The sequence below is a fragment of the Vicugna pacos genome, unplaced genomic scaffold (genome assembly GCF_048564905.1).
Source record: "Vicugna pacos unplaced genomic scaffold, VicPac4 SAC-SAT, whole genome shotgun sequence".
Taxonomy (NCBI): Eukaryota; Metazoa; Chordata; class Mammalia; order Artiodactyla; family Camelidae; genus Vicugna; species Vicugna pacos.
Genome location: NW_027328721.1, coordinates 18,304,656 through 18,331,076, shown reverse-complemented (window position 1 = coordinate 18,331,076; position 26,421 = coordinate 18,304,656). Strand labels below are relative to the sequence as shown.

Genomic DNA, 26,421 nt, shown 5'->3' with positions numbered 1-26,421 from the left:
TCCACAGAGGGCGGCAGCCCCTCCATCACACTGATCCACCCACAGAACTCTGCCCGGTTACCTAGGATCCAACAGCCACAACAAGCCTCGCGGTACACACCAACATTCCACCTGGAATCCAACCGGTAACTGCCATCCCCAATGGCTGCTGCATCTTGTCAGTGTTGGGGGAGGGGCTGCATCCGACCAGAGGTTCCTAAGGTAAATGTGATTCTACCCACTAGCGTCCCATGGGCCTTTCTTCTTCCCTCTTTCCTTTTGTTCAGATCTGTATGCACAGAACCAATGGAGGGAAGTGGGTCCCTTTTTAGTTGATGGTTTCACACGTCTTTAAACTTTCTAACAGTTCACAGTACACAGAGACCCTCTAAAGGAGACTTATGTTCCTATAATATCCGTACACCCGGAATACATATGCGTCGCCTGATTTCTGCTGAAACACCCGCACTCTCAGGACATGGATCCATTTGTTTCATGGGGGCTGAAGTTCCAAGAAATGAAACCAACCCCAATGTGCACTTTACTGTCTGTCTCTTTTGCTCTTAGTACACTTTGGCAGATCTACGTGCCTTTGTTATAGGCTTCTTACATTTCTTCTCTACGTAGCGTAGAATATGGCATTCCTTCATCCTGTTGGAAGACATACAAGTCTACATCACGGACTAGGAATCCATTTGATTCCAAATCGGCATTTGGGTTAGGTCACGATATGCTCTTATGAATCAATATTTACGAATATGAATGCACGCCTCTGATTTCCGAAGACAAGTGTGCTGAGTACATGCAAGCCGCGATACTGGGTCGATGCGTGCTGAATGATCCTTGACATCACCTTGAGTATTTTCTTTTGAATAATCATGATTCCCTTGGTATATGTCAGCCAACCGTACCCTTTTGGTGCTTGTTTGTTGGTTTGATTCTTTGTTGGTCTGCTTCTTGCTTGTTTTGCAAACACGTCAGGCCATGCATCTCTCCTTTCGCTTCAAACAGAGAGTCCAATAAGCTGATTCACTTAAGAGAGTGCTTCCAATCACCTATGATTTCCTGCTTCCCTCTCCCATCTTTAGCGTTTTGATGTCCTCCTTGCCTTCTTCTTGTTTCTTCTTTGCCACTCGTGCTCTTCTTGCATTTCCAATAATGGTTTTCTTCTTTCCATTTCATCTTGCTGCTTTTCTATTCAGGGGAGTATTCTCAACCTTCCTTTTAGAAGAAGTTTTGAACTGCTGAATTCTTTTAAGATTTGCCGGTCTGTGGAATTCCCTAGCTCTGCCGTTATTAGAAATGGTGGTCATGGGGCATAGGCTACCCTAGGTGGCAGCATTTGGCCATTCAGGATATGGTCTGTGTCCTGGCACTCCTCCCTGTCCTGCAATATTGCTGCCGAGATATCAGCTGAAACCCCTCTGGAGGTTCCCTTGTGACTATGTTGTTTCCTCCAGGTGCATTTTAAATCACTGGGATATTCGTGAACTTTGTTGATTTGAATCATACAGCTGCTGGTAGGTCTATTGGGGTTCCACCTCCTTTGGATGCTGTGTAATTCCTGAATTCGCATAGGTGATTCTTTCTTGGCTTTCAGCAAGTTTCAGTCTGATTTTTCTACAGATACATTTTCAGACATTTTTTGTTTCTTTATCTCTTGCTTTTCCATCTGGGACTCTTATGAACTCTAGTCTTTCATGCCCTGTCTTAACCCAGGAATCAACAGCAATGTTTCATTGGTTTGCACTTGCTTTCCTATGTCTGCTTCTGACCGAGGGATTTCTGTTCCCCTGTCTTCACAGTCATTCACGCGTCTCTCTGCATTATCTAGTCTGCTAAGGACTGAATTTTAGCCCTGATATTATCACATCCATTGAGTTTTCTGATATTTTTTGGCTCGTCTTTAGACTTTCTCTTCCCCTTTTCTGATATTCTGCCTTTTGTGATTCTGAGACAATGTTGTTCTTCAGGGTTTTCCAGACCTCCATTTTCAACACTTGGTCTGGAGAGCGTTTTGCAGTCTAGTTGTTAGAAAGCTTATCTTCTGGGCCTTCAATATCTTTGGAACTGAAAACGGTACTTCCTGTTTCTTTTACTGTACTTCTTCATCTCTACTGGTCAGGTAATATCAGGTATCTAATGTAGACTTCTAGGGCTTTGTTAAGTGAAAATTTTAGACTCTTGTCTCTACGCAATTCCATGGGATTTCTGTGAGGACAACTTCTCCTAGACATTGATGCCATATCCTGTTCCTGTGTGTGTTGTCTGGTATATCTCCAATTGCTGGTGTTGCATTTGTTGTGATGAACATCCCATACTATTTCGATTAGCAAAACTTCATTTTGATTACGCATATCTCACAATTCTGAAAGTGCGCAGGACACTTCCTCTTGTGGAAATGAGGCTTCTAAAGGTTCTCAGCTCTGCATTCTGCTCTATGTCATTTTGGAGTGTTTAAAAAAAAGCAAACTGAGAGTGCGCTTGTGCTTTGAAGTGCCACGGGAATGTCCCAATGAAAGCAGTTCTTCCCAGAGCTTCTCTGTCTACTGAAACACCAGTGGAAGCTCATCCATGGATGTCACACATCAGGGCCTGCTGGAATGATCCCGCAGACCTACCTTGGTGTCCTCGGTGCCGTCCCGTGCCGGTGCCATCCAAAATGTAGCATCCGCTTTTGGGAGATAGTGCTGAAGGAAATGCTTCCTCTTCTCACGCTGTGGACTTGGACCACTCTTCCTTGTCCTCTCATCCTTGTGGCACGGGTGCACGAAGGCAACCACAGAGCTGTTGCGCATCCTGTGCCTCAAACCAAACCATAATCCCAGCCCAGGTTATGAATGTAGCAGATCCTAAGGCTTTTCATTCTGATTTCAAACCCAAGGCCCCCTGGATCCCTCAGACCAGATGCACGATAGCTCTGATTCAGCCCCACACGTGCTCTATTGGCAAAATGCCCAATTGGTCCCTGGTCCTGCAGATGCACTGGGTGTGGCCATGGGACATATCGGTAATCTCAACCGCGCGACCAGTGTGGTTGCTTTATCATTGGTACACAGTTCGGTTTGCTCTCTTGATTCGACCCACCACATCCCACAATGCACTCCAGATCCCTGAGACTCAGCGTGTGCCATCATCCGAAGCCCTATCCCTCACTGACCGTTGCCTCTGCTACCTCAAATTTGGCAGCTCGGATCTTGGTCTCAGAATCAACTGTGGGGATATTTTGCGCTGGTTTCTTTGAGTTCTGTCAGCCAAGCATCTGCTGTGCACTCTTGTAAATCTCAGCACATCACCTTCAATCCCATGTCTCCTGTCCGCTTGAGAGTGTGCGTCCAAGGCAAACAGAGTTTCACCCTTGTTGCTCCACCACCAGGGGTCAGACCCTGCACTGGTTTCCATTCCCTGCTTTGCCTTCTCCTGCTTCCAGGTGTCCTGAGGCCTCATCCTGTCTTTGGAAGTAACAGACCTCTCTTCGGCAAGTGTCCTGTGCCAAGGGCTGGGTGAGTGGATGTTTCCATTGCTCTGTACATGGGAGCGAGTGAGTGCAGGTTGCACTTCTTCTCTGCCAACTGGGCATCGATGAATCAACACTATCCAGATACATTTCACAGAAATGTGATATTTGCTTAGCTCTTTGTTCCTATACAGCCGTGGTGGGAGGGATTGTCCGAAGACACCTGTTTTGACAGTGTGTTGATATCTCATTTGCAGTCTTTAAGAAGTTTAACAGAATTCATTTACATGTTTTGGGAGTTATACGAAAATGAAGTTATTTTTTGAAACACACTGTATCGACCTAGAAGCCAGACTTGTCAATTTTGGTAACATTTTGTCAGCTCTACGGAAAACCTAGACAGAAAGAATGCAAATTTCTAGTCCAAACTGCTAAAGGGGTCATGTCAACTCTTTCCTTTTGAAGCCTCCGAAACCAACAGGAACCATGAAATAACTATTGGAAAGATGAACTAACCCCCAACCTTGGATACACTTGTGCATGTGGTGCCCTTTACTCCCAATGACACCTACTGGCCAATGTTGGCATTTCAAGGGGTAACATCCCTCTCTAGGAAAATACAAGAGGAAACAAACCAAATATATACATTTAGGTTTGAATCCAAAAGCACCTAGAGGCATTATAGCTAGGTGAACCCTGCTGCAGTTATGCTAGTCTATTGAGAACCAGGTGTTCTTCTATCAGTGATGAGAACGCTTAATCATCCGATCATGTTGGGTAAAGCCATTTAACGCAACCAAGTCTGCACCCCCATGATATAGTGCCCCCGGGGGCTTGACTCCATTGAAAGACGATCCACAGAAGCTGTGTCTTTAATGTCATTGGCGACTTTTACAGTACAGTTCACTTTCTGACATGTACTATTTACCTATACTGTCTTGAAAAACTGAGGCCTAATACAGATTCAAGTTCAGTCAAAGATTCCCCTCACTTACCACACTCCCTTCACCCCAGGGAAGACATAAACACCACATTTGCTGAATCTAGCGGAAGGCCATCGTTTCTAGGTGTGAGCTAAGTATTCAATTCCTATCGATTTCAGCCGAGACTATTTGACCTTTAAGGAGTTCACTGTTGTTCACAGAGTGTGAAGCTGGAGGAACTCTGATTCTAGGAGGGGCTTGCTCTTCTCGTAATGGCTTCATTGCAGCTCAGGTACTGATCCTTCCAAATGGATGCCTGAGTGGAGGGGAGGGAAGGGCAAGTGCTTGCTAGCTAGGCCCAAACCTGGGAAAAGGCTTACCTGGGCTTGGTGAATTCTGGTCTGAATGGCTAGGGAATGCCCCTTGGGACGTGTGGATTCTCACGACCTCTTCCAAGAACAGGAGCGTTTTGATCATCTCTGCCATCTCTTCTCTTGCAGATGTCAGAGACCTTGGACCCGTTCTTGGAGAAGAGAATTGAGGAACTTCCTCAAGTCCACGTTGGCACTCCGTATGTTTCTGCCAGTATCAGCGAGGATCAATATGTCTCATGAATGTCTTTTGAGCCTGGTATCCTCTACAGCTGTCTCCACGCCAGTATTCTCCATTGTAGCAGAACATCTCTCATCCATGTGTTCGCATCTCTCCTCAATCCGTGCAGCCAGCTTTTCGCCCAGCTTCTCTTCGTGTCTCCCCTAAAGTCGACTTCACCAGGACTGGGCAAGTCTGAAAGTACCTCGGAGCCTCACCAGTAAGCTGATGACAGGCAGATCTTCCACTGTCTGCTCTTAAAGGTTCTGGAAACTGACCTGTGAACTCAGGTCTTTGGGCAGCAGCAGTATCTCGAACTTACACAGCTTCCCGGACCAAACACCTAAGCCAAGCTCCACAGAGGGCGGCAGCCCCTCCATCACACTGATCCACCCACAGAACTCTGCCCGGTTACCTAGGATCCAACAGCCACAACAAGCCTCGCGGTACACACCAACATTCCACCTGGAATCCAACCGGTAACTGCCACCCCCAATGGCTGCTGCATCTTGTCAGTGTTGGGGGAGGGGCTGCATCCGACCAGAGGTTCCTAAGGTAAATGTGATTCTACCCACTAGCGTCCCATGGGCCTTTCTTCTTCCCTCTTTCCTTTTGTTCAGATCTGTATGCACAGAACCAATGGAGGGAAGTGGGTCCCTTTTTAGTTGATGGTTTCACACGTCTTTAAACTTTCTAACAGTTCACAGTACACAGAGACCCTCTAAAGGAGACTTATGTTCCTATAATATCCGTACACCCGGAATACATATGCGTCGCCTGATTTCTGCTGAAACACCCGCACTCTCAGGACATGGATCCATTTGTTTCATGGGGGCTGAAGTTCCAAGAAATGAAACCAACCCCAATGTGCACTTTACTGTCTGTCTCTTTTGCTCTTAGTACACTTTGGCAGATCTACGTGCCTTTGTTATAGGCTTCTTACATTTCTCCTCTACGTAGCGTAGAATATGGCATTCCTTCATCCTGTTGGAAGACATACAAGTCTACATCACGGACTAGGAATCCATTTGATTCCAAATCGGCATTTGGGTTAGGTCACGATATGCTCTTATGAATCAATATTTACGAATATGAATGCACGCCTCTGATTTCCGAAGACAAGTGTGCTGAGTACATGCAAGCCGCGATACTGGGTCGATGCGTGCTGAATGATCCTTGACATCACCTTGAGTATTTTCTTTTGAATAATCATGATTCCCTTGGTATATGTCAGCCAACCGTACCCTTTTGGTGCTTGTTTGTTGGTTTGATTCTTTGTTGGTCTGCTTCTTGCTTGTTTTGCAAACACGTCAGGCCATGCATCTCTCCTTTCGCTTCAAACAGAGAGTCCAATAAGCTGATTCACTTAAGAGAGTGCTTCCAATCACCTATGATTTCCTGCTTCCCTCTCCCATCTTTAGCGTTTTGATGTCCTCCTTGCCTTCTTCTTGTTTCTTCTTTGCCACTCGTGCTCTTCTTGCATTTCCAATAATGGTTTTCTTCTTTCCATTTCATCTTGCTGCTTTTCTATTCAGGGGAGTATTCTCAACCTTCCTTTTAGAAGAAGTTTTGAACTGCTGAATTCTTTTAAGATTTGCCGGTCTGTGGAATTCCCTAGCTCTGCCGTTATTAGAAATGGTGGTCATGGGGCATAGGCTACCCTAGGTGGCAGCATTTGGCCATTCAGGATATGGTCTGTGTCCTGGCACTCCTCCCTGTCCTGCAATATTGCTGCCGAGATATCAGCTGAAACCCCTCTGGAGGTTCCCTTGTGACTATGTTGTTTCCTCCAGGTGCATTTTAAATCACTGGGATATTCGTGAACTTTGTTGATTTGAATCATACAGCTGCTGGTAGGTCTATTGGGGTTCCACCTCCTTTGGATGCTGTGTAATTCCTGAATTCGCATAGGTGATTCTTTCTTGGCTTTCAGCAAGTTTCAGTCTGATTTTTCTACAGATACATTTTCAGACATTTTTTGTTTCTTTATCTCTTGCTTTTCCATCTGGGACTCTTATGAACTCTAGTCTTTCATGCCCTGTCTTAACCCAGGAATCAACAGCAATGTTTCATTGGTTTGCACTTGCTTTCCTATGTCTGCTTCTGACCGAGGGATTTCTGTTCCCCTGTCTTCACAGTCATTCACGCGTCTCTCTGCATTATCTAGTCTGCTAAGGACTGAATTTTAGCCCTGATATTATCACATCCATTGAGTTTTCTGATATTTTTTGGCTCGTCTTTAGACTTTCTCTTCCCCTTTTCTGATATTCTGCCTTTTGTGATTCTGAGACAATGTTGTTCTTCAGGGTTTTCCAGACCTCCATTTTCAACACTTGGTCTGGAGAGCGTTTTGCAGTCTAGTTGTTAGAAAGCTTATCTTCTGGGCCTTCAATATCTTTGGAACTGAAAACGGTACTTCCTGTTTCTTTTACTGTACTTCTTCATCTCTACTGGTCAGGTAATATCAGGTATCTAATGTAGACTTCTAGGGCTTTGTTAAGTGAAAATTTTAGACTCTTGTCTCTACGCAATTCCATGGGATTTCTGTGAGGACAACTTCTCCTAGACATTGATGCCATATCCTGTTCCTGTGTGTGTTGTCTGGTATATCTCCAATTGCTGGTGTTGCATTTGTTGTGATGAACATCCCATACTATTTCGATTAGCAAAACTTCATTTTGATTACGCATATCTCACAATTCTGAAAGTGCGCAGGACACTTCCTCTTGTGGAAATGAGGCTTCTAAAGGTTCTCAGCTCTGCATTCTGCTCTATGTCATTTTGGAGTGTTTAAAAAAAAGCAAACTGAGAGTGCGCTTGTGCTTTGAAGTGCCACGGGAATGTCCCAATGAAAGCAGTTCTTCCCAGAGCTTCTCTGTCTACTGAAACACCAGTGGAAGCTCATCCATGGATGTCACACATCAGGGCCTGCTGGAATGATCCCGCAGACCTACCTTGGTGTCCTCGGTGCCGTCCCGTGCCGGTGCCATCCAAAATGTAGCATCCGCTTTTGGGAGATAGTGCTGAAGGAAATGCTTCCTCTTCTCACGCTGTGGACTTGGACCACTCTTCCTTGTCCTCTCATCCTTGTGGCACGGGTGCACGAAGGCAACCACAGAGCTGTTGCGCATCCTGTGCCTCAAACCAAACCATAATCCCAGCCCAGGTTATGAATGTAGCAGATCCTAAGGCTTTTCATTCTGATTTCAAACCCAAGGCCCCCTGGATCCCTCAGACCAGATGCACGATAGCTCTGATTCAGCCCCACACGTGCTCTATTGGCAAAATGCCCAATTGGTCCCTGGTCCTGCAGATGCACTGGGTGTGGCCATGGGACATATCGGTAATCTCAACCGTGCGACCAGTGTGGTTGCTTTATCATTGGTACACAGTTCGGTTTGCTCTCTTGATTCGACCCACCACATCCCACAATGCACTCCAGATCCCTGAGACTCAGCGTGTGCCATCATCCGAAGCCCTATCCCTCACTGACCGTTGCCTCTGCTACCTCAAATTTGGCAGCTCGGATCTTGGTCTCAGAATCAACTGTGGGGATATTTTGCGCTGGTTTCTTTGAGTTCTGTCAGCCAAGCATCTGCTGTGCACTCTTGTAAATCTCAGCACATCACCTTCAATCCCATGTCTCCTGTCCGCTTGAGAGTGTGCGTCCAAGGCAAACAGAGTTTCACCCTTGTTGCTCCATCACCAGGGGTCAGACCCTGCACTGGTTTCCATTCCCTGCTTTGCCTTCTCCTGCTTCCAGGTGTCCTGAGGCCTCATCCTGTCTTTGGAAGTAACAGACCTCTCTTCGGCAAGTGTCCTGTGCCAAGGGCTGGGTGAGTGGATGTTTCCATTGCTCTGTACATGGGAGCGAGTGAGTGCAGGTTGCACTTCTTCTCTGCCAACTGGGCATCGATGAATCAACACTATCCAGATACATTTCACAGAAATGTGATATTTGCTTAGCTCTTTGTTCCTATACAGCCGTGGTGGGAGGGATTGTCCGAAGACACCTGTTTTGACAGTGTGTTGATATCTCATTTGCAGTCTTTAAGAAGTTTAACAGAATTCATTTACATGTTTTGGGAGTTATACGAAAATGAAGTTATTTTTTGAAACACACTGTATCGACCTAGAAGCCAGACTTGTCAATTTTGGTAACATTTTGTCAGCTCTACGGAAAACCTAGACAGAAAGAATGCAAATTTCTAGTCCAAACTGCTAAAGGGGTCATGTCAACTCTTTCCTTTTGAAGCCTCCGAAACCAACAGGAACCATGAAATAACTATTGGAAAGATGAACTAACCCCCAACCTTGGATACACTTGTGCATGTGGTGCCCTTTACTCCCAATGACACCTACTGGCCAATGTTGGCATTTCAAGGGGTAACATCCCTCTCTAGGAAAATACAAGAGGAAACAAACCAAATATATACATTTAGGTTTGAATCCAAAAGCACCTAGAGGCATTATAGCTAGGTGAACCCTGCTGCAGTTATGCTAGTCTATTGAGAACCAGGTGTTCTTCTATCAGTGATGAGAACGCTTAATCATCCGATCATGTTGGGTAAAGCCATTTAACGCAACCAAGTCTGCACCCCCATGATATAGTGCCCCCGGGGGCTTGACTCCATTGAAAGACGATCCACAGAAGCTGTGTCTTTAATGTCATTGGCGACTTTTACAGTACAGTTCACTTTCTGACATGTACTATTTACCTATACTGTCTTGAAAAACTGAGGCCTAATACAGATTCAAGTTCAGTCAAAGATTCCCCTCACTTACCACACTCCCTTCACCCCAGGGAAGACATAAACACCACATTTGCTGAATCTAGCGGAAGGCCATCGTTTCTAGGTGTGAGCTAAGTATTCAATTCCTATCGATTTCAGCCGAGACTATTTGACCTTTAAGGAGTTCACTGTTGTTCACAGAGTGTGAAGCTGGAGGAACTCTGATTCTAGGAGGGGCTTGCTCTTCTCGTAATGGCTTCATTGCAGCTCAGGTACTGATCCTTCCAAATGGATGCCTGAGTGGAGGGGAGGGAAGGGCAAGTGCTTGCTAGCTAGGCCCAAACCTGGGAAAAGGCTTACCTGGGCTTGGTGAATTCTGGTCTGAATGGCTAGGGAATGCCCCTTGGGACGTGTGGATTCTCACGACCTCTTCCAAGAACAGGAGCGTTTTGATCATCTCTGCCATCTCTTCTCTTGCAGATGTCAGAGACCTTGGACCCGTTCTTGGAGAAGAGAATTGAGGAACTTCCTCAAGTCCACGTTGGCACTCCGTATGTTTCTGCCAGTATCAGCGAGGATCAATATGTCTCATGAATGTCTTTTGAGCCTGGTATCCTCTACAGCTGTCTCCACGCCAGTATTCTCCATTGTAGCAGAACATCTCTCATCCATGTGTTCGCATCTCTCCTCAATCCGTGCAGCCAGCTTTTCGCCCAGCTTCTCTTCGTGTCTCCCCTAAAGTCGACTTCACCAGGACTGGGCAAGTCTGAAAGTACCTCGGAGCCTCACCAGTAAGCTGATGACAGGCAGATCTTCCACTGTCTGCTCTTAAAGGTTCTGGAAACTGACCTGTGAACTCAGGTCTTTGGGCAGCAGCAGTATCTCGAACTTACACAGCTTCCCGGACCAAACACCTAAGCCAAGCTCCACAGAGGGCGGCAGCCCCTCCATCACACTGATCCACCCACAGAACTCTGCCCGGTTACCTAGGATCCAACAGCCACAACAAGCCTCGCGGTACACACCAACATTCCACCTGGAATCCAACCGGTAACTGCCACCCCCAATGGCTGCTGCATCTTGTCAGTGTTGGGGGAGGGGCTGCATCCGACCAGAGGTTCCTAAGGTAAATGTGATTCTACCCACTAGCGTCCCATGGGCCTTTCTTCTTCCCTCTTTCCTTTTGTTCAGATCTGTATGCACAGAACCAATGGAGGGAAGTGGGTCCCTTTTTAGTTGATGGTTTCACACGTCTTTAAACTTTCTAACAGTTCACAGTACACAGAGACCCTCTAAAGGAGACTTATGTTCCTATAATATCCGTACACCCGGAATACATATGCGTCGCCTGATTTCTGCTGAAACACCCGCACTCTCAGGACATGGATCCATTTGTTTCATGGGGGCTGAAGTTCCAAGAAATGAAACCAACCCCAATGTGCACTTTACTGTCTGTCTCTTTTGCTCTTAGTACACTTTGGCAGATCTACGTGCCTTTGTTATAGGCTTCTTACATTTCTTCTCTACGTAGCGTAGAATATGGCATTCCTTCATCCTGTTGGAAGACATACAAGTCTACATCACGGACTAGGAATCCATTTGATTCCAAATCGGCATTTGGGTTAGGTCACGATATGCTCTTATGAATCAATATTTACGAATATGAATGCACGCCTCTGATTTCCGAAGACAAGTGTGCTGAGTACATGCAAGCCGCGATACTGGGTCGATGCGTGCTGAATGATCCTTGACATCACCTTGAGTATTTTCTTTTGAATAATCATGATTCCCTTGGTATATGTCAGCCAACCGTACCCTTTTGGTGCTTGTTTGTTGGTTTGATTCTTTGTTGGTCTGCTTCTTGCTTGTTTTGCAAACACGTCAGGCCATGCATCTCTCCTTTCGCTTCAAACAGAGAGTCCAATAAGCTGATTCACTTAAGAGAGTGCTTCCAATCACCTATGATTTCCTGCTTCCCTCTCCCATCTTTAGCGTTTTGATGTCCTCCTTGCCTTCTTCTTGTTTCTTCTTTGCCACTCGTGCTCTTCTTGCATTTCCAATAATGGTTTTCTTCTTTCCATTTCATCTTGCTGCTTTTCTATTCAGGGGAGTATTCTCAACCTTCCTTTTAGAAGAAGTTTTGAACTGCTGAATTCTTTTAAGATTTGCCGGTCTGTGGAATTCCCTAGCTCTGCCGTTATTAGAAATGGTGGTCATGGGGCATAGGCTACCCTAGGTGGCAGCATTTGGCCATTCAGGATATGGTCTGTGTCCTGGCACTCCTCCCTGTCCTGCAATATTGCTGCCGAGATATCAGCTGAAACCCCTCTGGAGGTTCCCTTGTGACTATGTTGTTTCCTCCAGGTGCATTTTAAATCACTGGGATATTCGTGAACTTTGTTGATTTGAATCATACAGCTGCTGGTAGGTCTATTGGGGTTCCAGCTCCTTTGGATGCTGTGTAATTCCTGAATTCGCATAGGTGATTCTTTCTTGGCTTTCAGCAAGTTTCAGTCTGATTTTTCTACAGATACATTTTCAGACATTTTTTGTTTCTTTATCTCTTGCTTTTCCATCTGGGACTCTTATGAACTCTAGTCTTTCATGCCCTGTCTTAACCCAGGAATCAAACAGCAATGTTTCATTGGTTTGCACTTGCTTTCCTATGTCTGCTTCTGACCGAGGGATTTCTGTTCCCCTGTCTTCACAGTCATTCACGCGTCTCTCTGCATTATCTAGTCTGCTAAGGACTGAATTTTAGCCCTGATATTATCACATCCATTGAGTTTTCTGATATTTTTTGGCTCGTCTTTAGACTTTCTCTTCCCCTTTTCTGATATTCTGCCTTTTGTGATTCTGAGACAATGTTGTTCTTCAGGGTTTTCCAGACCTCCATTTTCAACACTTGGTCTGGAGAGCGTTTTGCAGTCTAGTTGTTAGAAAGCTTATCTTCTGGGCCTTCAATATCTTTGGAACTGAAAATGGTACTTCCTGTTTCTTTTACTGTACTTCTTCATCTCTACTGGTCAGGTAATATCAGGTATCTAATGTAGACTTCTAGGGCTTTGTTAAGTGAAAATTTTAGACTCTTGTCTCTACGCAATTCCATGGGATTTCTGTGAGGACAACTTCTCCTAGACATTGATGCCATATCCTGTTCCTGTGTGTGTTGTCTGGTATATCTCCAATTGCTGGTGTTGCATTTGTTGTGATGAACATCCCATACTATTTCGATTAGCAAAACTTCATTTTGATTACGCATATCTCACAATTCTGAAAGTGCGCAGGACACTTCCTCTTGTGGAAATGAGGCTTCTAAAGGTTCTCAGCTCTGCATTCTGCTCTATGTCATTTTGGAGTGTTTAAAAAAAAGCAAACTGAGAGTGCGCTTGTGCTTTGAAGTGCCACGGGAATGTCCCAATGAAAGCAGTTCTTCCCAGAGCTTCTCTGTCTACTGAAACACCAGTGGAAGCTCATCCATGGATGTCACACATCAGGGCCTGCTGGAATGATCCCGCAGACCTACCTTGGTGTCCTCGGTGCCGTCCCGTGCCGGTGCCATCCAAATGTAGCATCCGCTTTTGGGAGATAGTGCTGAAGGAAATGCTTCCTCTTCTCACGCTGTGGACTTGGACCACTCTTCCTTGTCCTCTCATCCTTGTGGCACGGGTGCACGAAGGCAACCACAGAGCTGTTGCGCATCCTGTGCCTCAAACCAAACCATAATCCCAGCCCAGGTTATGAATGTAGCAGATCCTAAGGCTTTTCATTCTGATTTCAAACCCAAGGCCCCCTGGATCCCTCAGACCAGATGCACGATAGCTCTGATTCAGCCCCACACGTGCTCTATTGGCAAAATGCCCAATTGGTCCCTGGTCCTGCAGATGCACTGGGTGTGGCCATGGGACATATCGGTAATCTCAACCGCGCGACCAGTGTGGTTGCTTTATCATTGGTACACAGTTCGGTTTGCTCTCTTGATTCGACCCACCACATCCCACAATGCACTCCAGATCCCTGAGACTCAGCGTGTGCCATCATCCGAAGCCCTATCCCTCACTGACCGTTGCCTCTGCTACCTCAAATTTGGCAGCTCGGATCTTGGTCTCAGAATCAACTGTGGGGATATTTTGCGCTGGTTTCTTTGAGTTCTGTCAGCCAAGCATCTGCTGTGCACTCTTGTAAATCTCAGCACATCACCTTCAATCCCATGTCTCCTGTCCGCTTGAGAGTGTGCGTCCAAGGCAAACAGAGTTTCACCCTTGTTGCTCCACCACCAGGGGTCAGACCCTGCACTGGTTTCCATTCCCTGCTTTGCCTTCTCCTGCTTCCAGGTGTCCTGAGGCCTCATCCTGTCTTTGGAAGTAACAGACCTCTCTTCGGCAAGTGTCCTGTGCCAAGGGCTGGGTGAGTGGATGTTTCCATTGCTCTGTACATGGGAGCGAGTGAGTGCAGGTTGCACTTCTTCTCTGCCAACTGGGCATCGATGAATCAACACTATCCAGATACATTTCACAGAAATGTGATATTTGCTTAGCTCTTTGTTCCTATACAGCCGTGGTGGGAGGGATTGTCCGAAGACACCTGTTTTGACAGTGTGTTGATATCTCATTTGCAGTCTTTAAGAAGTTTAACAGAATTCATTTACATGTTTTGGGAGTTATACGAAAATGAAGTTATTTTTTGAAACACACTGTATCGACCTAGAAGCCAGACTTGTCAATTTTGGTAACATTTTGTCAGCTCTACGGAAAACCTAGACAGAAAGAATGCAAATTTCTAGTCCAAACTGCTAAAGGGGTCATGTCAACTCTTTCCTTTTGAAGCCTCCGAAACCAACAGGAACCATGAAATAACTATTGGAAAGATGAACTAACCCCCAACCTTGGATACACTTGTGCATGTGGTGCCCTTTACTCCCAATGACACCTACTGGCCAATGTTGGCATTTCAAGGGGTAACATCCCTCTCTAGGAAAATACAAGAGGAAACAAACCAAATATATACATTTAGGTTTGAATCCAAAAGCACCTAGAGGCATTATAGCTAGGTGAACCCTGCTGCAGTTATGCTAGTCTATTGAGAACCAGGTGTTCTTCTATCAGTGATGAGAACGCTTAATCATCCGATCATGTTGGGTAAAGCCATTTAACGCAACCAAGTCTGCACCCCCATGATATAGTGCCCCCGGGGGCTTGACTCCATTGAAAGACGATCCACAGAAGCTGTGTCTTTAATGTCATTGGCGACTTTTACAGTACAGTTCACTTTCTGACATGTACTATTTACCTATACTGTCTTGAAAAACTGAGGCCTAATACAGATTCAAGTTCAGTCAAAGATTCCCCTCACTTACCACACTCCCTTCACCCCAGGGAAGACATAAACACCACATTTGCTGAATCTAGCGGAAGGCCATCGTTTCTAGGTGTGAGCTAAGTATTCAATTCCTATCGATTTCAGCCGAGACTATTTGACCTTTAAGGAGTTCACTGTTGTTCACAGAGTGTGAAGCTGGAGGAACTCTGATTCTAGGAGGGGCTTGCTCTTCTCGTAATGGCTTCATTGCAGCTCAGGTACTGATCCTTCCAAATGGATGCCTGAGTGGAGGGGAGGGAAGGGCAAGTGCTTGCTAGCTAGGCCCAAACCTGGGAAAAGGCTTACCTGGGCTTGGTGAATTCTGGTCTGAATGGCTAGGGAATGCCCCTTGGGACGTGTGGATTCTCACGACCTCTTCCAAGAACAGGAGCGTTTTGATCATCTCTGCCATCTCTTCTCTTGCAGATGTCAGAGACCTTGGACCCGTTCTTGGAGAAGAGAATTGAGGAACTTCCTCAAGTCCACGTTGGCACTCCGTATGTTTCTGCCAGTATCAGCGAGGATCAATATGTCTCATGAATGTCTTTTGAGCCTGGTATCCTCTACAGCTGTCTCCACGCCAGTATTCTCCATTGTAGCAGAACATCTCTCATCCATGTGTTCGCATCTCTCCTCAATCCGTGCAGCCAGCTTTTCGCCCAGCTTCTCTTCGTGTCTCCCCTAAAGTCGACTTCACCAGGACTGGGCAAGTCTGAAAGTACCTCGGAGCCTCACCAGTAAGCTGATGACAGGCAGATCTTCCACTGTCTGCTCTTAAAGGTTCTGGAAACTGACCTGTGAACTCAGGTCTTTGGGCAGCAGCAGTATCTCGAACTTACACAGCTTCCCGGACCAAACACCTAAGCCAAGCTCCACAGAGGGCGGCAGCCCCTCCATCACACTGATCCACCCACAGAACTCTGCCCGGTTACCTAGGATCCAACAGCCACAACAAGCCTCGCGGTACACACCAACATTCCACCTGGAATCCAACCGGTAACTGCCACCCCCAATGGCTGCTGCATCTTGTCAGTGTTGGGGGAGGGGCTGCATCCGACCAGAGGTTCCTAAGGTAAATGTGATTCTACCCACTAGCGTCCCATGGGCCTTTCTTCTTCCCTCTTTCCTTTTGTTCAGATCTGTATGCACAGAACCAATGGAGGGAAGTGGGTCCCTTTTTAGTTGATGGTTTCACACGTCTTTAAACTTTCTAACAGTTCACAGTACACAGAGACCCTCTAAAGGAGACTTATGTTCCTATAATATCCGTACACCCGGAATACATATGCGTCGCCTGATTTCTGCTGAAACACCCGCACTCTCAGGACATGGATCCATTTGTTTCATGGGGGCTGAAGTTCCAAGAAATGAAACCAACCCCAATGTGCACTTTACTGTCTGTCTCTTTTGCTCTTAGTACACTTTGGCAGATCTACGTGCCTTTGTTATAGGCTTCTTACATTTCTTCTCTACGTAGCGTAGAATATGGCATTCCTTCATCCTGTTGGAAGACATACAAGTCTACATCACGGACTAGGAATCCATTTGATTCCAAATCGGCATTTGGGTTAGGTCACGATATGCTCTTATGAATCAATATTTACGAATATGAATGCACGCCTCTGATTTCCGAAGACAAGTGTGCTGAGTACATGCAAGCCGCGATACTGGGTCGATGCGTGCTGAATGATCCTTGACATCACCTTGAGTATTTTCTTTTGAATAATCATGATTCCCTTGGTATATGTCAGCCAACCGTACCCTTTTGGTGCTTGTTTGTTGGTTTGATTCTTTGTTGGTCTGCTTCTTGCTTGTTTTGCAAACACGTCAGGCCATGCATCTCTCCTTTCGCTTCAAACAGAGAGTCCAATAAGCTGATTCACTTAAGAGAGTGCTTCCAATCACCTATGATTTCCTGCTTCCCTCTCCCATCTTTAGCGTTTTGATGTCCTCCTTGCCTTCTTCTTGTTTCTTCTTTGCCACTCGTGCTCTTCTTGCATTTCCAATAATGGTTTTCTTCTTTCCATTTCATCTTGCTGCTTTTCTATTCAGGGGAGTATTCTCAACCTTCCTTTTAGAAGAAGTTTTGAACTGCTGAATTCTTTTAAGATTTGCCGGTCTGTGGAATTCCCTAGCTCTGCCGTTATTAGAAATGGTGGTCATGGGGCATAGGCTACCCTAGGTGGCAGCATTTGGCCATTCAGGATATGGTCTGTGTCCTGGCACTCCTCCCTGTCCTGCAATATTGCTGCCGAGATATCAGCTGAAACCCCTCTGGAGGTTCCCTTGTGACTATGTTGTTTCCTCCAGGTGCATTTTAAATCACTGGGATATTCGTGAACTTTGTTGATTTGAATCATACAGCTGCTGGTAGGTCTATTGGGGTTCCACCTCCTTTGGATGCTGTGTAATTCCTGAATTCGCATAGGTGATTCTTTCTTGGCTTTCAGCAAGTTTCAGTCTGATTTTTCTACAGATACATTTTCAGACATTTTTTGTTTCTTTATCTCTTGCTTTTCCATCTGGGACTCTTATGAACTCTAGTCTTTCATGCCCTGTCTTAACCCAGGAATCAACAGCAATGTTTCATTGGTTTGCACTTGCTTTCCTATGTCTGCTTCTGACCGAGGGATTTCTGTTCCCCTGTCTTCACAGTCATTCACGCGTCTCTCTGCATTATCTAGTCTGCTAAGGACTGAATTTTAGCCCTGATATTATCACATCCATTGAGTTTTCTGATATTTTTTGGCTCGTCTTTAGACTTTCTCTTCCCCTTTTCTGATATTCTGCCTTTTGTGATTCTGAGACAATGTTGTTCTTCAGGGTTTTCCAGACCTCCATTTTCAACACTTGGTCTGGAGAGCGTTTTGCAGTCTAGTTGTTAGAAAGCTTATCTTCTGGGCCTTCAATATCTTTGGAACTGAAAACGGTACTTCCTGTTTCTTTTACTGTACTTCTTCATCTCTACTGGTCAGGTAATATCAGGTATCTAATGTAGACTTCTAGGGCTTTGTTAAGTGAAAATTTTAGACTCTTGTCTCTACGCAATTCCATGGGATTTCTGTGAGGACAACTTCTCCTAGACATTGATGCCATATCCTGTTCCTGTGTGTGTTGTCTGGTATATCTCCAATTGCTGGTGTTGCATTTGTTGTGATGAACATCCCATACTATTTCGATTAGCAAAACTTCATTTTGATTACGCATATCTCACAATTCTGAAAGTGCGCAGGACACTTCCTCTTGTGGAAATGAGGCTTCTAAAGGTTCTCAGCTCTGCATTCTGCTCTATGTCATTTTGGAGTGTTTAAAAAAAAGCAAACTGAGAGTGCGCTTGTGCTTTGAAGTGCCACGGGAATGTCCCAATGAAAGCAGTTCTTCCCAGAGCTTCTCTGTCTACTGAAACACCAGTGGAAGCTCATCCATGGATGTCACACATCAGGGCCTGCTGGAATGATCCCGCAGACCTACCTTGGTGTCCTCGGTGCCGTCCCGTGCCGGTGCCATCCAAAATGTAGCATCCGCTTTTGGGAGATAGTGCTGAAGGAAATGCTTCCTCTTCTCACGCTGTGGACTTGGACCACTCTTCCTTGTCCTCTCATCCTTGTGGCACGGGTGCACGAAGGCAACCACAGAGCTGTTGCGCATCCTGTGCCTCAAACCAAACCATAATCCCAGCCCAGGTTATGAATGTAGCAGATCCTAAGGCTTTTCATTCTGATTTCAAACCCAAGGCCCCCTGGATCCCTCAGACCAGATGCACGATAGCTCTGATTCAGCCCCACACGTGCTCTATTGGCAAAATGCCCAATTGGTCCCTGGTCCTGCAGATGCACTGGGTGTGGCCATGGGACATATCGGTAATCTCAACCGCGCGACCAGTGTGGTTGCTTTATCATTGGTACACAGTTCGGTTTGCTCTCTTGATTCGACCCACCACATCCCACAATGCACTCCAGATCCCTGAGACTCAGCGTGTGCCATCATCCAAAGCCCTATCCCTCACTGACCGTTGCCTCTGCTACCTCAAATTTGGCAGCTCGGATCTTGGTCTCAGAATCAACTGTGGGGATATTTTGCGCTGGTTTCTTTGAGTTCTGTCAGCCAAGCATCTGCTGTGCACTCTTGTAAATCTCAGCACATCACCTTCAATCCCATGTCTCCTGTCCGCTTGAGAGTGTGCGTCCAAGGCAAACAGAGTTTCACCCTTGTTGCTCCACCACCAGGGGTCAGACCCTGCACTGGTTTCCATTCCCTGCTTTGCCTTCTCCTGCTTCCAGGTGTCCTGAGGCCTCATCCTGTCTTTGGAAGTAACAGACCTCTCTTCGGCAAGTGTCCTGTGCCAAGGGCTGGGTGAGTGGATGTTTCCATTGCTCTGTACATGGGAGCGAGTGAGTGCAGGTTGCACTTCTTCTCTGCCAACTGGGCATCGATGAATCAACACTATCCAGATACATTTCACAGAAATGTGATATTTGCTTAGCTCTTTGTTCCTATACAGCCGTGGTGGGAGGGATTGTCCGAAGACACCTGTTTTGACAGTGTGTTGATATCTCATTTGCAGTCTTTAAGAAGTTTAACAGAATTCATTTACATGTTTTGGGAGTTATACGAAAATGAAGTTATTTTTTGAAACACACTGTATCGACCTAGAAGCCAGACTTGTCAATTTTGGTAACATTTTGTCAGCTCTACGGAAAACCTAGACAGAAAGAATGCAAATTTCTAGTCCAAACTGCTAAAGGGGTCATGTCAACTCTTTCCTTTTGAAGCCTCCGAAACCAACAGGAACCATGAAATAACTATTGGAAAGATGAACTAACCCCCAACCTTGGATACACTTGTGCATGTGGTGCCCTTTACTCCCAATGACACCTACTGGCCAATGTTGGCATTTCAAGGGGTAACATCCCTCTCTAGGAAAATACAAGAGGAAACAAACCAAATATATACATTTAGGTTTGAATCCAAAAGCACCTAGAGGCATTATAGCTAGGTGAACCCTGCTGCAGTTATGCTAGTCTATTGAGAACCAGGTGTTCTTCTATCAGTGATGAGAACGCTTAATCATCCGATCATGTTGGGTAAAGCCATTTAACGCAACCAAGTCTGCACCCCCATGATATAGTGCCCCCGGGGGCTTGACTCCATTGAAAGACGATCCACAGAAGCTGTGTCTTTAATGTCATTGGCGACTTTTACAGTACAGTTCACTTTCTGACATGTACTATTTACCTATACTGTCTTGAAAAACTGAGGCCTAATACAGATTCAAGTTCAGTCAAAGATTCCCCTCACTTACCACACTCCCTTCACCCCAGGGAAGACATAAACACCACATTTGCTGAATCTAGCGGAAGGCCATCGTTTCTAGGTGTGAGCTAAGTATTCAATTCCTATCGATTTCAGCCGAGACTATTTGACCTTTAAGGAGTTCACTGTTGTTCACAGAGTGTGAAGCTGGAGGAACTCTGATTCTAGGAGGGGCTTGCTCTTCTCGTAATGGCTTCATTGCAGCTCAGGTACTGATCCTTCCAAATGGATGCCTGAGTGGAGGGGAGGGAAGGGCAAGTGCTTGCTAGCTAGGCCCAAACCTGGGAAAAGGCTTACCTGGGCTTGGTGAATTCTGGTCTGAATGGCTAGGGAATGCCCCTTGGGACGTGTGGATTCTCACGACCTCTTCCAAGAACAGGAGCGTTTTGATCATCTCTGCCATCTCTTCTCTTGCAGATGTCAGAGACCTTGGACCCGTTCTTGGAGAAGAGAATTGAGGAACTTCCTCAAGTCCACGTTGGCACTCCGTATGTTTCTGCCAGTATCAGCGAGGATCAATATGTCTCATGAATGTCTTTTGAGCCTGGTATCCTCTACAGCTGTCTCCACGCCAGTATTCTCCATTGTAGCAGAACATCTCTCATCCATGTGTTCGCATCTCTCCTCAATCCGTGCAGCCAGCTTTTCGCCCAGCTTCTCTTCGTGTCTCCCCTAAAGTCGACTTCACCAGGACTGGGCAAGTCTGAAAGTACCTCGGAGCCTCACCAGTAAGCTGATGACAGGCAGATCTTCCACTGTCTGCTCTTAAAGGTTCTGGAAACTGACCTGTGAACTCAGGTCTTTGGGCAGCAGCAGTATCTCGAACTTACACAGCTTCCCGGACCAAACACCTAAGCCAAGCTCCACAGAGGGCGGCAGCCCCTCCATCACACTGATCCACCCACAGAACTCTGCCCGGTTACCTAGGATCCAACAGCCACAACAAGCCTCGCGGTACACACCAACATTCCACCTGGAATCCAACCGGTAACTGCCACCCCCAATGGCTGCTGCATCTTGTCAGTGTTGGGGGAGGGGCTGCATCCGACCAGAGGTTCCTAAGGTAAATGTGATTCTACCCACTAGCGTCCCATGGGCCTTTCTTCTTCCCTCTTTCCTTTTGTTCAGATCTGTATGCACAGAACCAATGGAGGGAAGTGGGTCCCTTTTTAGTTGATGGTTTCACACGTCTTTAAACTTTCTAACAGTTCACAGTACACAGAGACCCTCTAAAGGAGACTTATGTTCCTATAATATCCGTACACCCGGAATACATATGCGTCGCCTGATTTCTGCTGAAACACCCGCACTCTCAGGACATGGATCCATTTGTTTCATGGGGGCTGAAGTTCCAAGAAATGAAACCAACCCCAATGTGCACTTTACTGTCTGTCTCTTTTGCTCTTAGTACACTTTGGCAGATCTACGTGCCTTTGTTATAGGCTTCTTACATTTCTTCTCTACGTAGCGTAGAATATGGCATTCCTTCATCCTGTTGGAAGACATACAAGTCTACATCACGGACTAGGAATCCATTTGATTCCAAATCGGCATTTGGGTTAGGTCACGATATGCTCTTATGAATCAATATTTACGAATATGAATGCACGCCTCTGATTTCCGAAGACAAGTGTGCTGAGTACATGCAAGCCGCGATACTGGGTCGATGCGTGCTGAATGATCCTTGACATCACCTTGAGTATTTTCTTTTGAATAATCATGATTCCCTTGGTATATGTCAGCCAACCGTACCCTTTTGGTGCTTGTTTGTTGGTTTGATTCTTTGTTGGTCTGCTTCTTGCTTGTTTTGCAAACACGTCAGGCCATGCATCTCTCCTTTCGCTTCAAACAGAGAGTCCAATAAGCTGATTCACTTAAGAGAGTGCTTCCAATCACCTATGATTTCCTGCTTCCCTCTCCCATCTTTAGCGTTTTGATGTCCTCCTTGCCTTCTTCTTGTTTCTTCTTTGCCACTCGTGCTCTTCTTGCATTTCCAATAATGGTTTTCTTCTTTCCATTTCATCTTGCTGCTTTTCTATTCAGGGGAGTATTCTCAACCTTCCTTTTAGAAGAAGTTTTGAACTGCTGAATTCTTTTAAGATTTGCCGGTCTGTGGAATTCCCTAGCTCTGCCGTTATTAGAAATGGTGGTCATGGGGCATAGGCTACCCTAGGTGGCAGCATTTGGCCATTCAGGATATGGTCTGTGTCCTGGCACTCCTCCCTGTCCTGCAATATTGCTGCCGAGATATCAGCTGAAACCCCTCTGGAGGTTCCCTTGTGACTATGTTGTTTCCTCCAGGTGCATTTTAAATCACTGGGATATTCGTGAACTTTGTTGATTTGAATCATACAGCTGCTGGTAGGTCTATTGGGGTTCCACCTCCTTTGGATGCTGTGTAATTCCTGAATTCGCATAGGTGATTCTTTCTTGGCTTTCAGCAAGTTTCAGTCTGATTTTTCTACAGATACATTTTCAGACATTTTTTGTTTCTTTATCTCTTGCTTTTCCATCTGGGACTCTTATGAACTCTAGTCTTTCATGCCCTGTCTTAACCCAGGAATCAACAGCAATGTTTCATTGGTTTGCACTTGCTTTCCTATGTCTGCTTCTGACCGAGGGATTTCTGTTCCCCTGTCTTCACAGTCATTCACGCGTCTCTCTGCATTATCTAGTCTGCTAAGGACTGAATTTTAGCCCTGATATTATCACATCCATTGAGTTTTCTGATATTTTTTGGCTCGTCTTTAGACTTTCTCTTCCCCTTTTCTGATATTCTGCCTTTTGTGATTCTGAGACAATGTTGTTCTTCAGGGTTTTCCAGACCTCCATTTTCAACACTTGGTCTGGAGAGCGTTTTGCAGTCTAGTTGTTAGAAAGCTTATCTTCTGGGCCTTCAATATCTTTGGAACTGAAAATGGTACTTCCTGTTTCTTTTACTGTACTTCTTCATCTCTACTGGTCAGGTAATATCAGGTATCTAATGTAGACTTCTAGGGCTTTGTTAAGTGAAAATTTTAGACTCTTGTCTCTACGCAATTCCATGGGATTTCTGTGAGGACAACTTCTCCTAGACATTGATGCCATATCCTGTTCCTGTGTGTGTTGTCTGGTATATCTCCAATTGCTGGTGTTGCATTTGTTGTGATGAACATCCCATACTATTTCGATTAGCAAAACTTCATTTTGATTACGCATATCTCACAATTCTGAAAGTGCGCAGGACACTTCCTCTTGTGGAAATGAGGCTTCTAAAGGTTCTCAGCTCTGCATTCTGCTCTATGTCATTTTGGAGTGTTTAAAAAAAAGCAAACTGAGAGTGCGCTTGTGCTTTGAAGTGCCACGGGAATGTCCCAATGAAAGCAGTTCTTCCCAGAGCTTCTCTGTCTACTGAAACACCAGTGGAAGCTCATCCATGGATGTCACACATCAGGGCCTGCTGGAATGATCCCGCAGACCTACCTTGGTGTCCTCGGTGCCGTCCCGTGCCGGTGCCATCCAAAATGTAGCATCCGCTTTTGGGAGATAGTGCTGAAGGAAATGCTTCCTCTTCTCACGCTGTGGACTTGGACCACTCTTCCTTGTCCTCTCATCCTTGTGGCACGGGTGCACGAAGGCAACCACAGAGCTGTTGCGCATCCTGTGCCTCAAACCAAACCATAATCCCAGCCCAGGTTATGAATGTAGCAGATCCTAAGGCTTTTCATTCTGATTTCAAACCCAAGGCCCCCTGGATCCCTCAGACCAGATGCACGATAGCTCTGATTCAGCCCCACACGTGCTCTATTGGCAAAATGCCCAATTGGTCCCTGGTCCTGCAGATGCACTGGGTGTGGCCATGGGACATATCGGTAATCTCAACCGCGCGACCAGTGTGGTTGCTTTATCATTGGTACACAGTTCGGTTTGCTCTCTTGATTCGACCCACCACATCCCACAATGCACTCCAGATCCCTGAGACTCAGCGTGTGCCATCATCCGAAGCCCTATCCCTCACTGACCGTTGCCTCTGCTACCTCAAATTTGGCAGCTCGGATCTTGGTCTCAGAATCAACTGTGGGGATATTTTGCGCTGGTTTCTTTGAGTTCTGTCAGCCAAGCATCTGCTGTGCACTCTTGTAAATCTCAGCACATCACCTTCAATCCCATGTCTCCTGTCCGCTTGAGAGTGTGCGTCCAAGGCAAACAGAGTTTCACCCTTGTTGCTCCATCACCAGGGGTCAGACCCTGCACTGGTTTCCATTCCCTGCTTTGCCTTCTCCTGCTTCCAGGTGTCCTGAGGCCTCATCCTGTCTTTGGAAATAACAGACCTCTCTTCGGCAAGTGTCCTGTGCCACGGGCTGGGTGAGTGGATGTTTCCATTGCTCTGTACATGGGAGCGAGTGAGTGCAGGTTGCACTTCTTCTCTGCCAACTGGGCATCGATGAATCAACACTATCCAGATACATTTCACAGAAATGTGATATTTGCTTAGCTCTTTGTTCCTATACAGCCGTGGTGGGAGGGATTGTCCGAAGACACCTGTTTTGACAGTGTGTTGATATCTCATTTGCAGTCTTTAAGAAGTTTAACAGAATTCATTTACATGTTTTGGGAGTTATACGAAAATGAAGTTATTTTTTGAAACACACTGTGTCGACCTAGAAGCCAGACTTGTCAATTTTGGTAACATTTTGTCAGCTCTACGGAAAACCTAGACAGAAAGAATGCAAATTTCTAGTCCAAACTGCTAAAGGGGTCATGTCAACTCTTTCCTTTTGAAGCCTCCGAAACCAACAGGAACCATGAAATAACTATTGGAAAGATGAAATAACCCCCAACCTTGGATACACTTGTGCATGTGGTGCCCTTTACTCCCAATGACACCTACTGGCCAATGTTGGCATTTCAAGGGGTAACATCCCTCTCTAGGAAAATACAAGAGGAAACAAACCAAATATATACATTTAGGTTTGAATCCAAAAGCACCTAGAGGCATTATAGCTAGGTGAACCCTGCTGCAGTTATGCTAGTCTATTGAGAACCAGGTGTTCTTCTATCAGTGATGAGAACGCTTAATCATCCGATCATGTTGGGTAAAGCCATTTAACGCAACCAAGTCTGCACCCCCATGATATAGTGCCCCCGGGGGCTTGACTCCATTGAAAGACGATCCACAGAAGCTGTGTCTTTAATGTCATTGGCGACTTTTACAGTACAGTTCACTTTCTGACATGTACTATTTACCTATACTGTCTTGAAAAACTGAGGCCTAATACAGATTCAAGTTCAGTCAAAGATTCCCCTCACTTACCACACTCCCTTCACCCCAGGGAAGACATAAACACCACATTTGCTGAATCTAGCGGAAGGCCATCGTTTCTAGGTGTGAGCTAAGTATTCAATTCCTATCGATTTCAGCCGAGACTATTTGACCTTTAAGGAGTTCACTGTTGTTCACAGAGTGTGAAGCTGGAGGAACTCTGATTCTAGGAGGGGCTTGCTCTTCTCGTAATGGCTTCATTGCAGCTCAGGTACTGATCCTTCCAAATGGATGCCTGAGTGGAGGGGAGGGAAGGGCAAGTGCTTGCTAGCTAGGCCCAAACCTGGGAAAAGGCTTACCTGGGCTTGGTGAATTCTGGTCTGAATGGCTAGGGAATGCCCCTTGGGACGTGTGGATTCTCACGACCTCTTCCAAGAACAGGAGCGTTTTGATCATCTCTGCCATCTCTTCTCTTGCAGATGTCAGAGACCTTGGACCCGTTCTTGGAGAAGAGAATTGAGGAACTTCCTCAAGTCCACGTTGGCACTCCGTATGTTTCTGCCAGTATCAGCGAGGATCAATATGTCTCATGAATGTCTTTTGAGCCTGGTATCCTCTACAGCTGTCTCCACGCCAGTATTCTCCATTGTAGCAGAACATCTCTCATCCATGTGTTCGCATCTCTCCTCAATCCGTGCAGCCAGCTTTTCGCCCAGCTTCTCTTCGTGTCTCCCCTAAAGTCGACTTCACCAGGACTGGGCAAGTCTGAAAGTACCTCGGAGCCTCACCAGTAAGCTGATGACAGGCAGATCTTCCACTGTCTGC

At 45.9% G+C, this 26,421-nt stretch overlaps 4 long non-coding RNA genes across 8 annotated transcripts; all 4 read left to right on the top strand.

Annotated features, from left to right (window-relative positions):
* The first annotated feature begins 88 nt into the window (after positions 1-88).
* Positions 89-5,063, top strand: LOC140692127 (uncharacterized). Its single transcript, XR_012067681.1, has 3 exons — positions 89-201; positions 3,410-3,482; positions 4,860-5,063. It is a non-coding gene; the product is annotated as an uncharacterized lncRNA (long non-coding RNA).
* A 309-nt stretch (positions 5,064-5,372) lies between these two features.
* Positions 5,373-10,342, top strand: LOC140692129 (uncharacterized). Of its 2 annotated transcripts, none has more exons than XR_012067683.1 (4): positions 5,373-5,505; positions 8,714-8,786; positions 9,885-9,955; positions 10,164-10,342. It is a non-coding gene; the product is annotated as an uncharacterized lncRNA (long non-coding RNA). The 2 variants fall into 2 exon arrangements; XR_012067684.1 differs by having other exon boundaries at positions 5,415-5,505; positions 9,843-9,955.
* A 285-nt stretch (positions 10,343-10,627) lies between these two features.
* On the top strand, positions 10,628-15,670 carry LOC140692142 (uncharacterized). Of its 2 annotated transcripts, XR_012067705.1 has the most exons (4): positions 10,677-10,809; positions 14,018-14,090; positions 15,189-15,259; positions 15,468-15,646. It is a non-coding gene; the product is annotated as an uncharacterized lncRNA (long non-coding RNA). The 2 variants fall into 2 exon arrangements; XR_012067706.1 differs by lacking the exon at positions 15,189-15,259 and having other exon boundaries at positions 10,628-10,809; positions 15,468-15,670.
* Positions 15,671-15,931: 261 nt separating this feature from the next.
* Positions 15,932-20,975, top strand: LOC140692131 (uncharacterized). Of its 3 annotated transcripts, none has more exons than XR_012067687.1 (4): positions 15,981-16,113; positions 19,322-19,394; positions 20,493-20,563; positions 20,772-20,950. It is a non-coding gene; the product is annotated as an uncharacterized lncRNA (long non-coding RNA). The 3 variants fall into 3 exon arrangements; XR_012067688.1 differs by having other exon boundaries at positions 16,011-16,113; positions 20,451-20,563; XR_012067686.1 differs by lacking the exon at positions 20,493-20,563 and having other exon boundaries at positions 15,932-16,113; positions 20,772-20,975.
* The last annotated feature ends 5,446 nt before the right edge of the window (positions 20,976-26,421 follow it).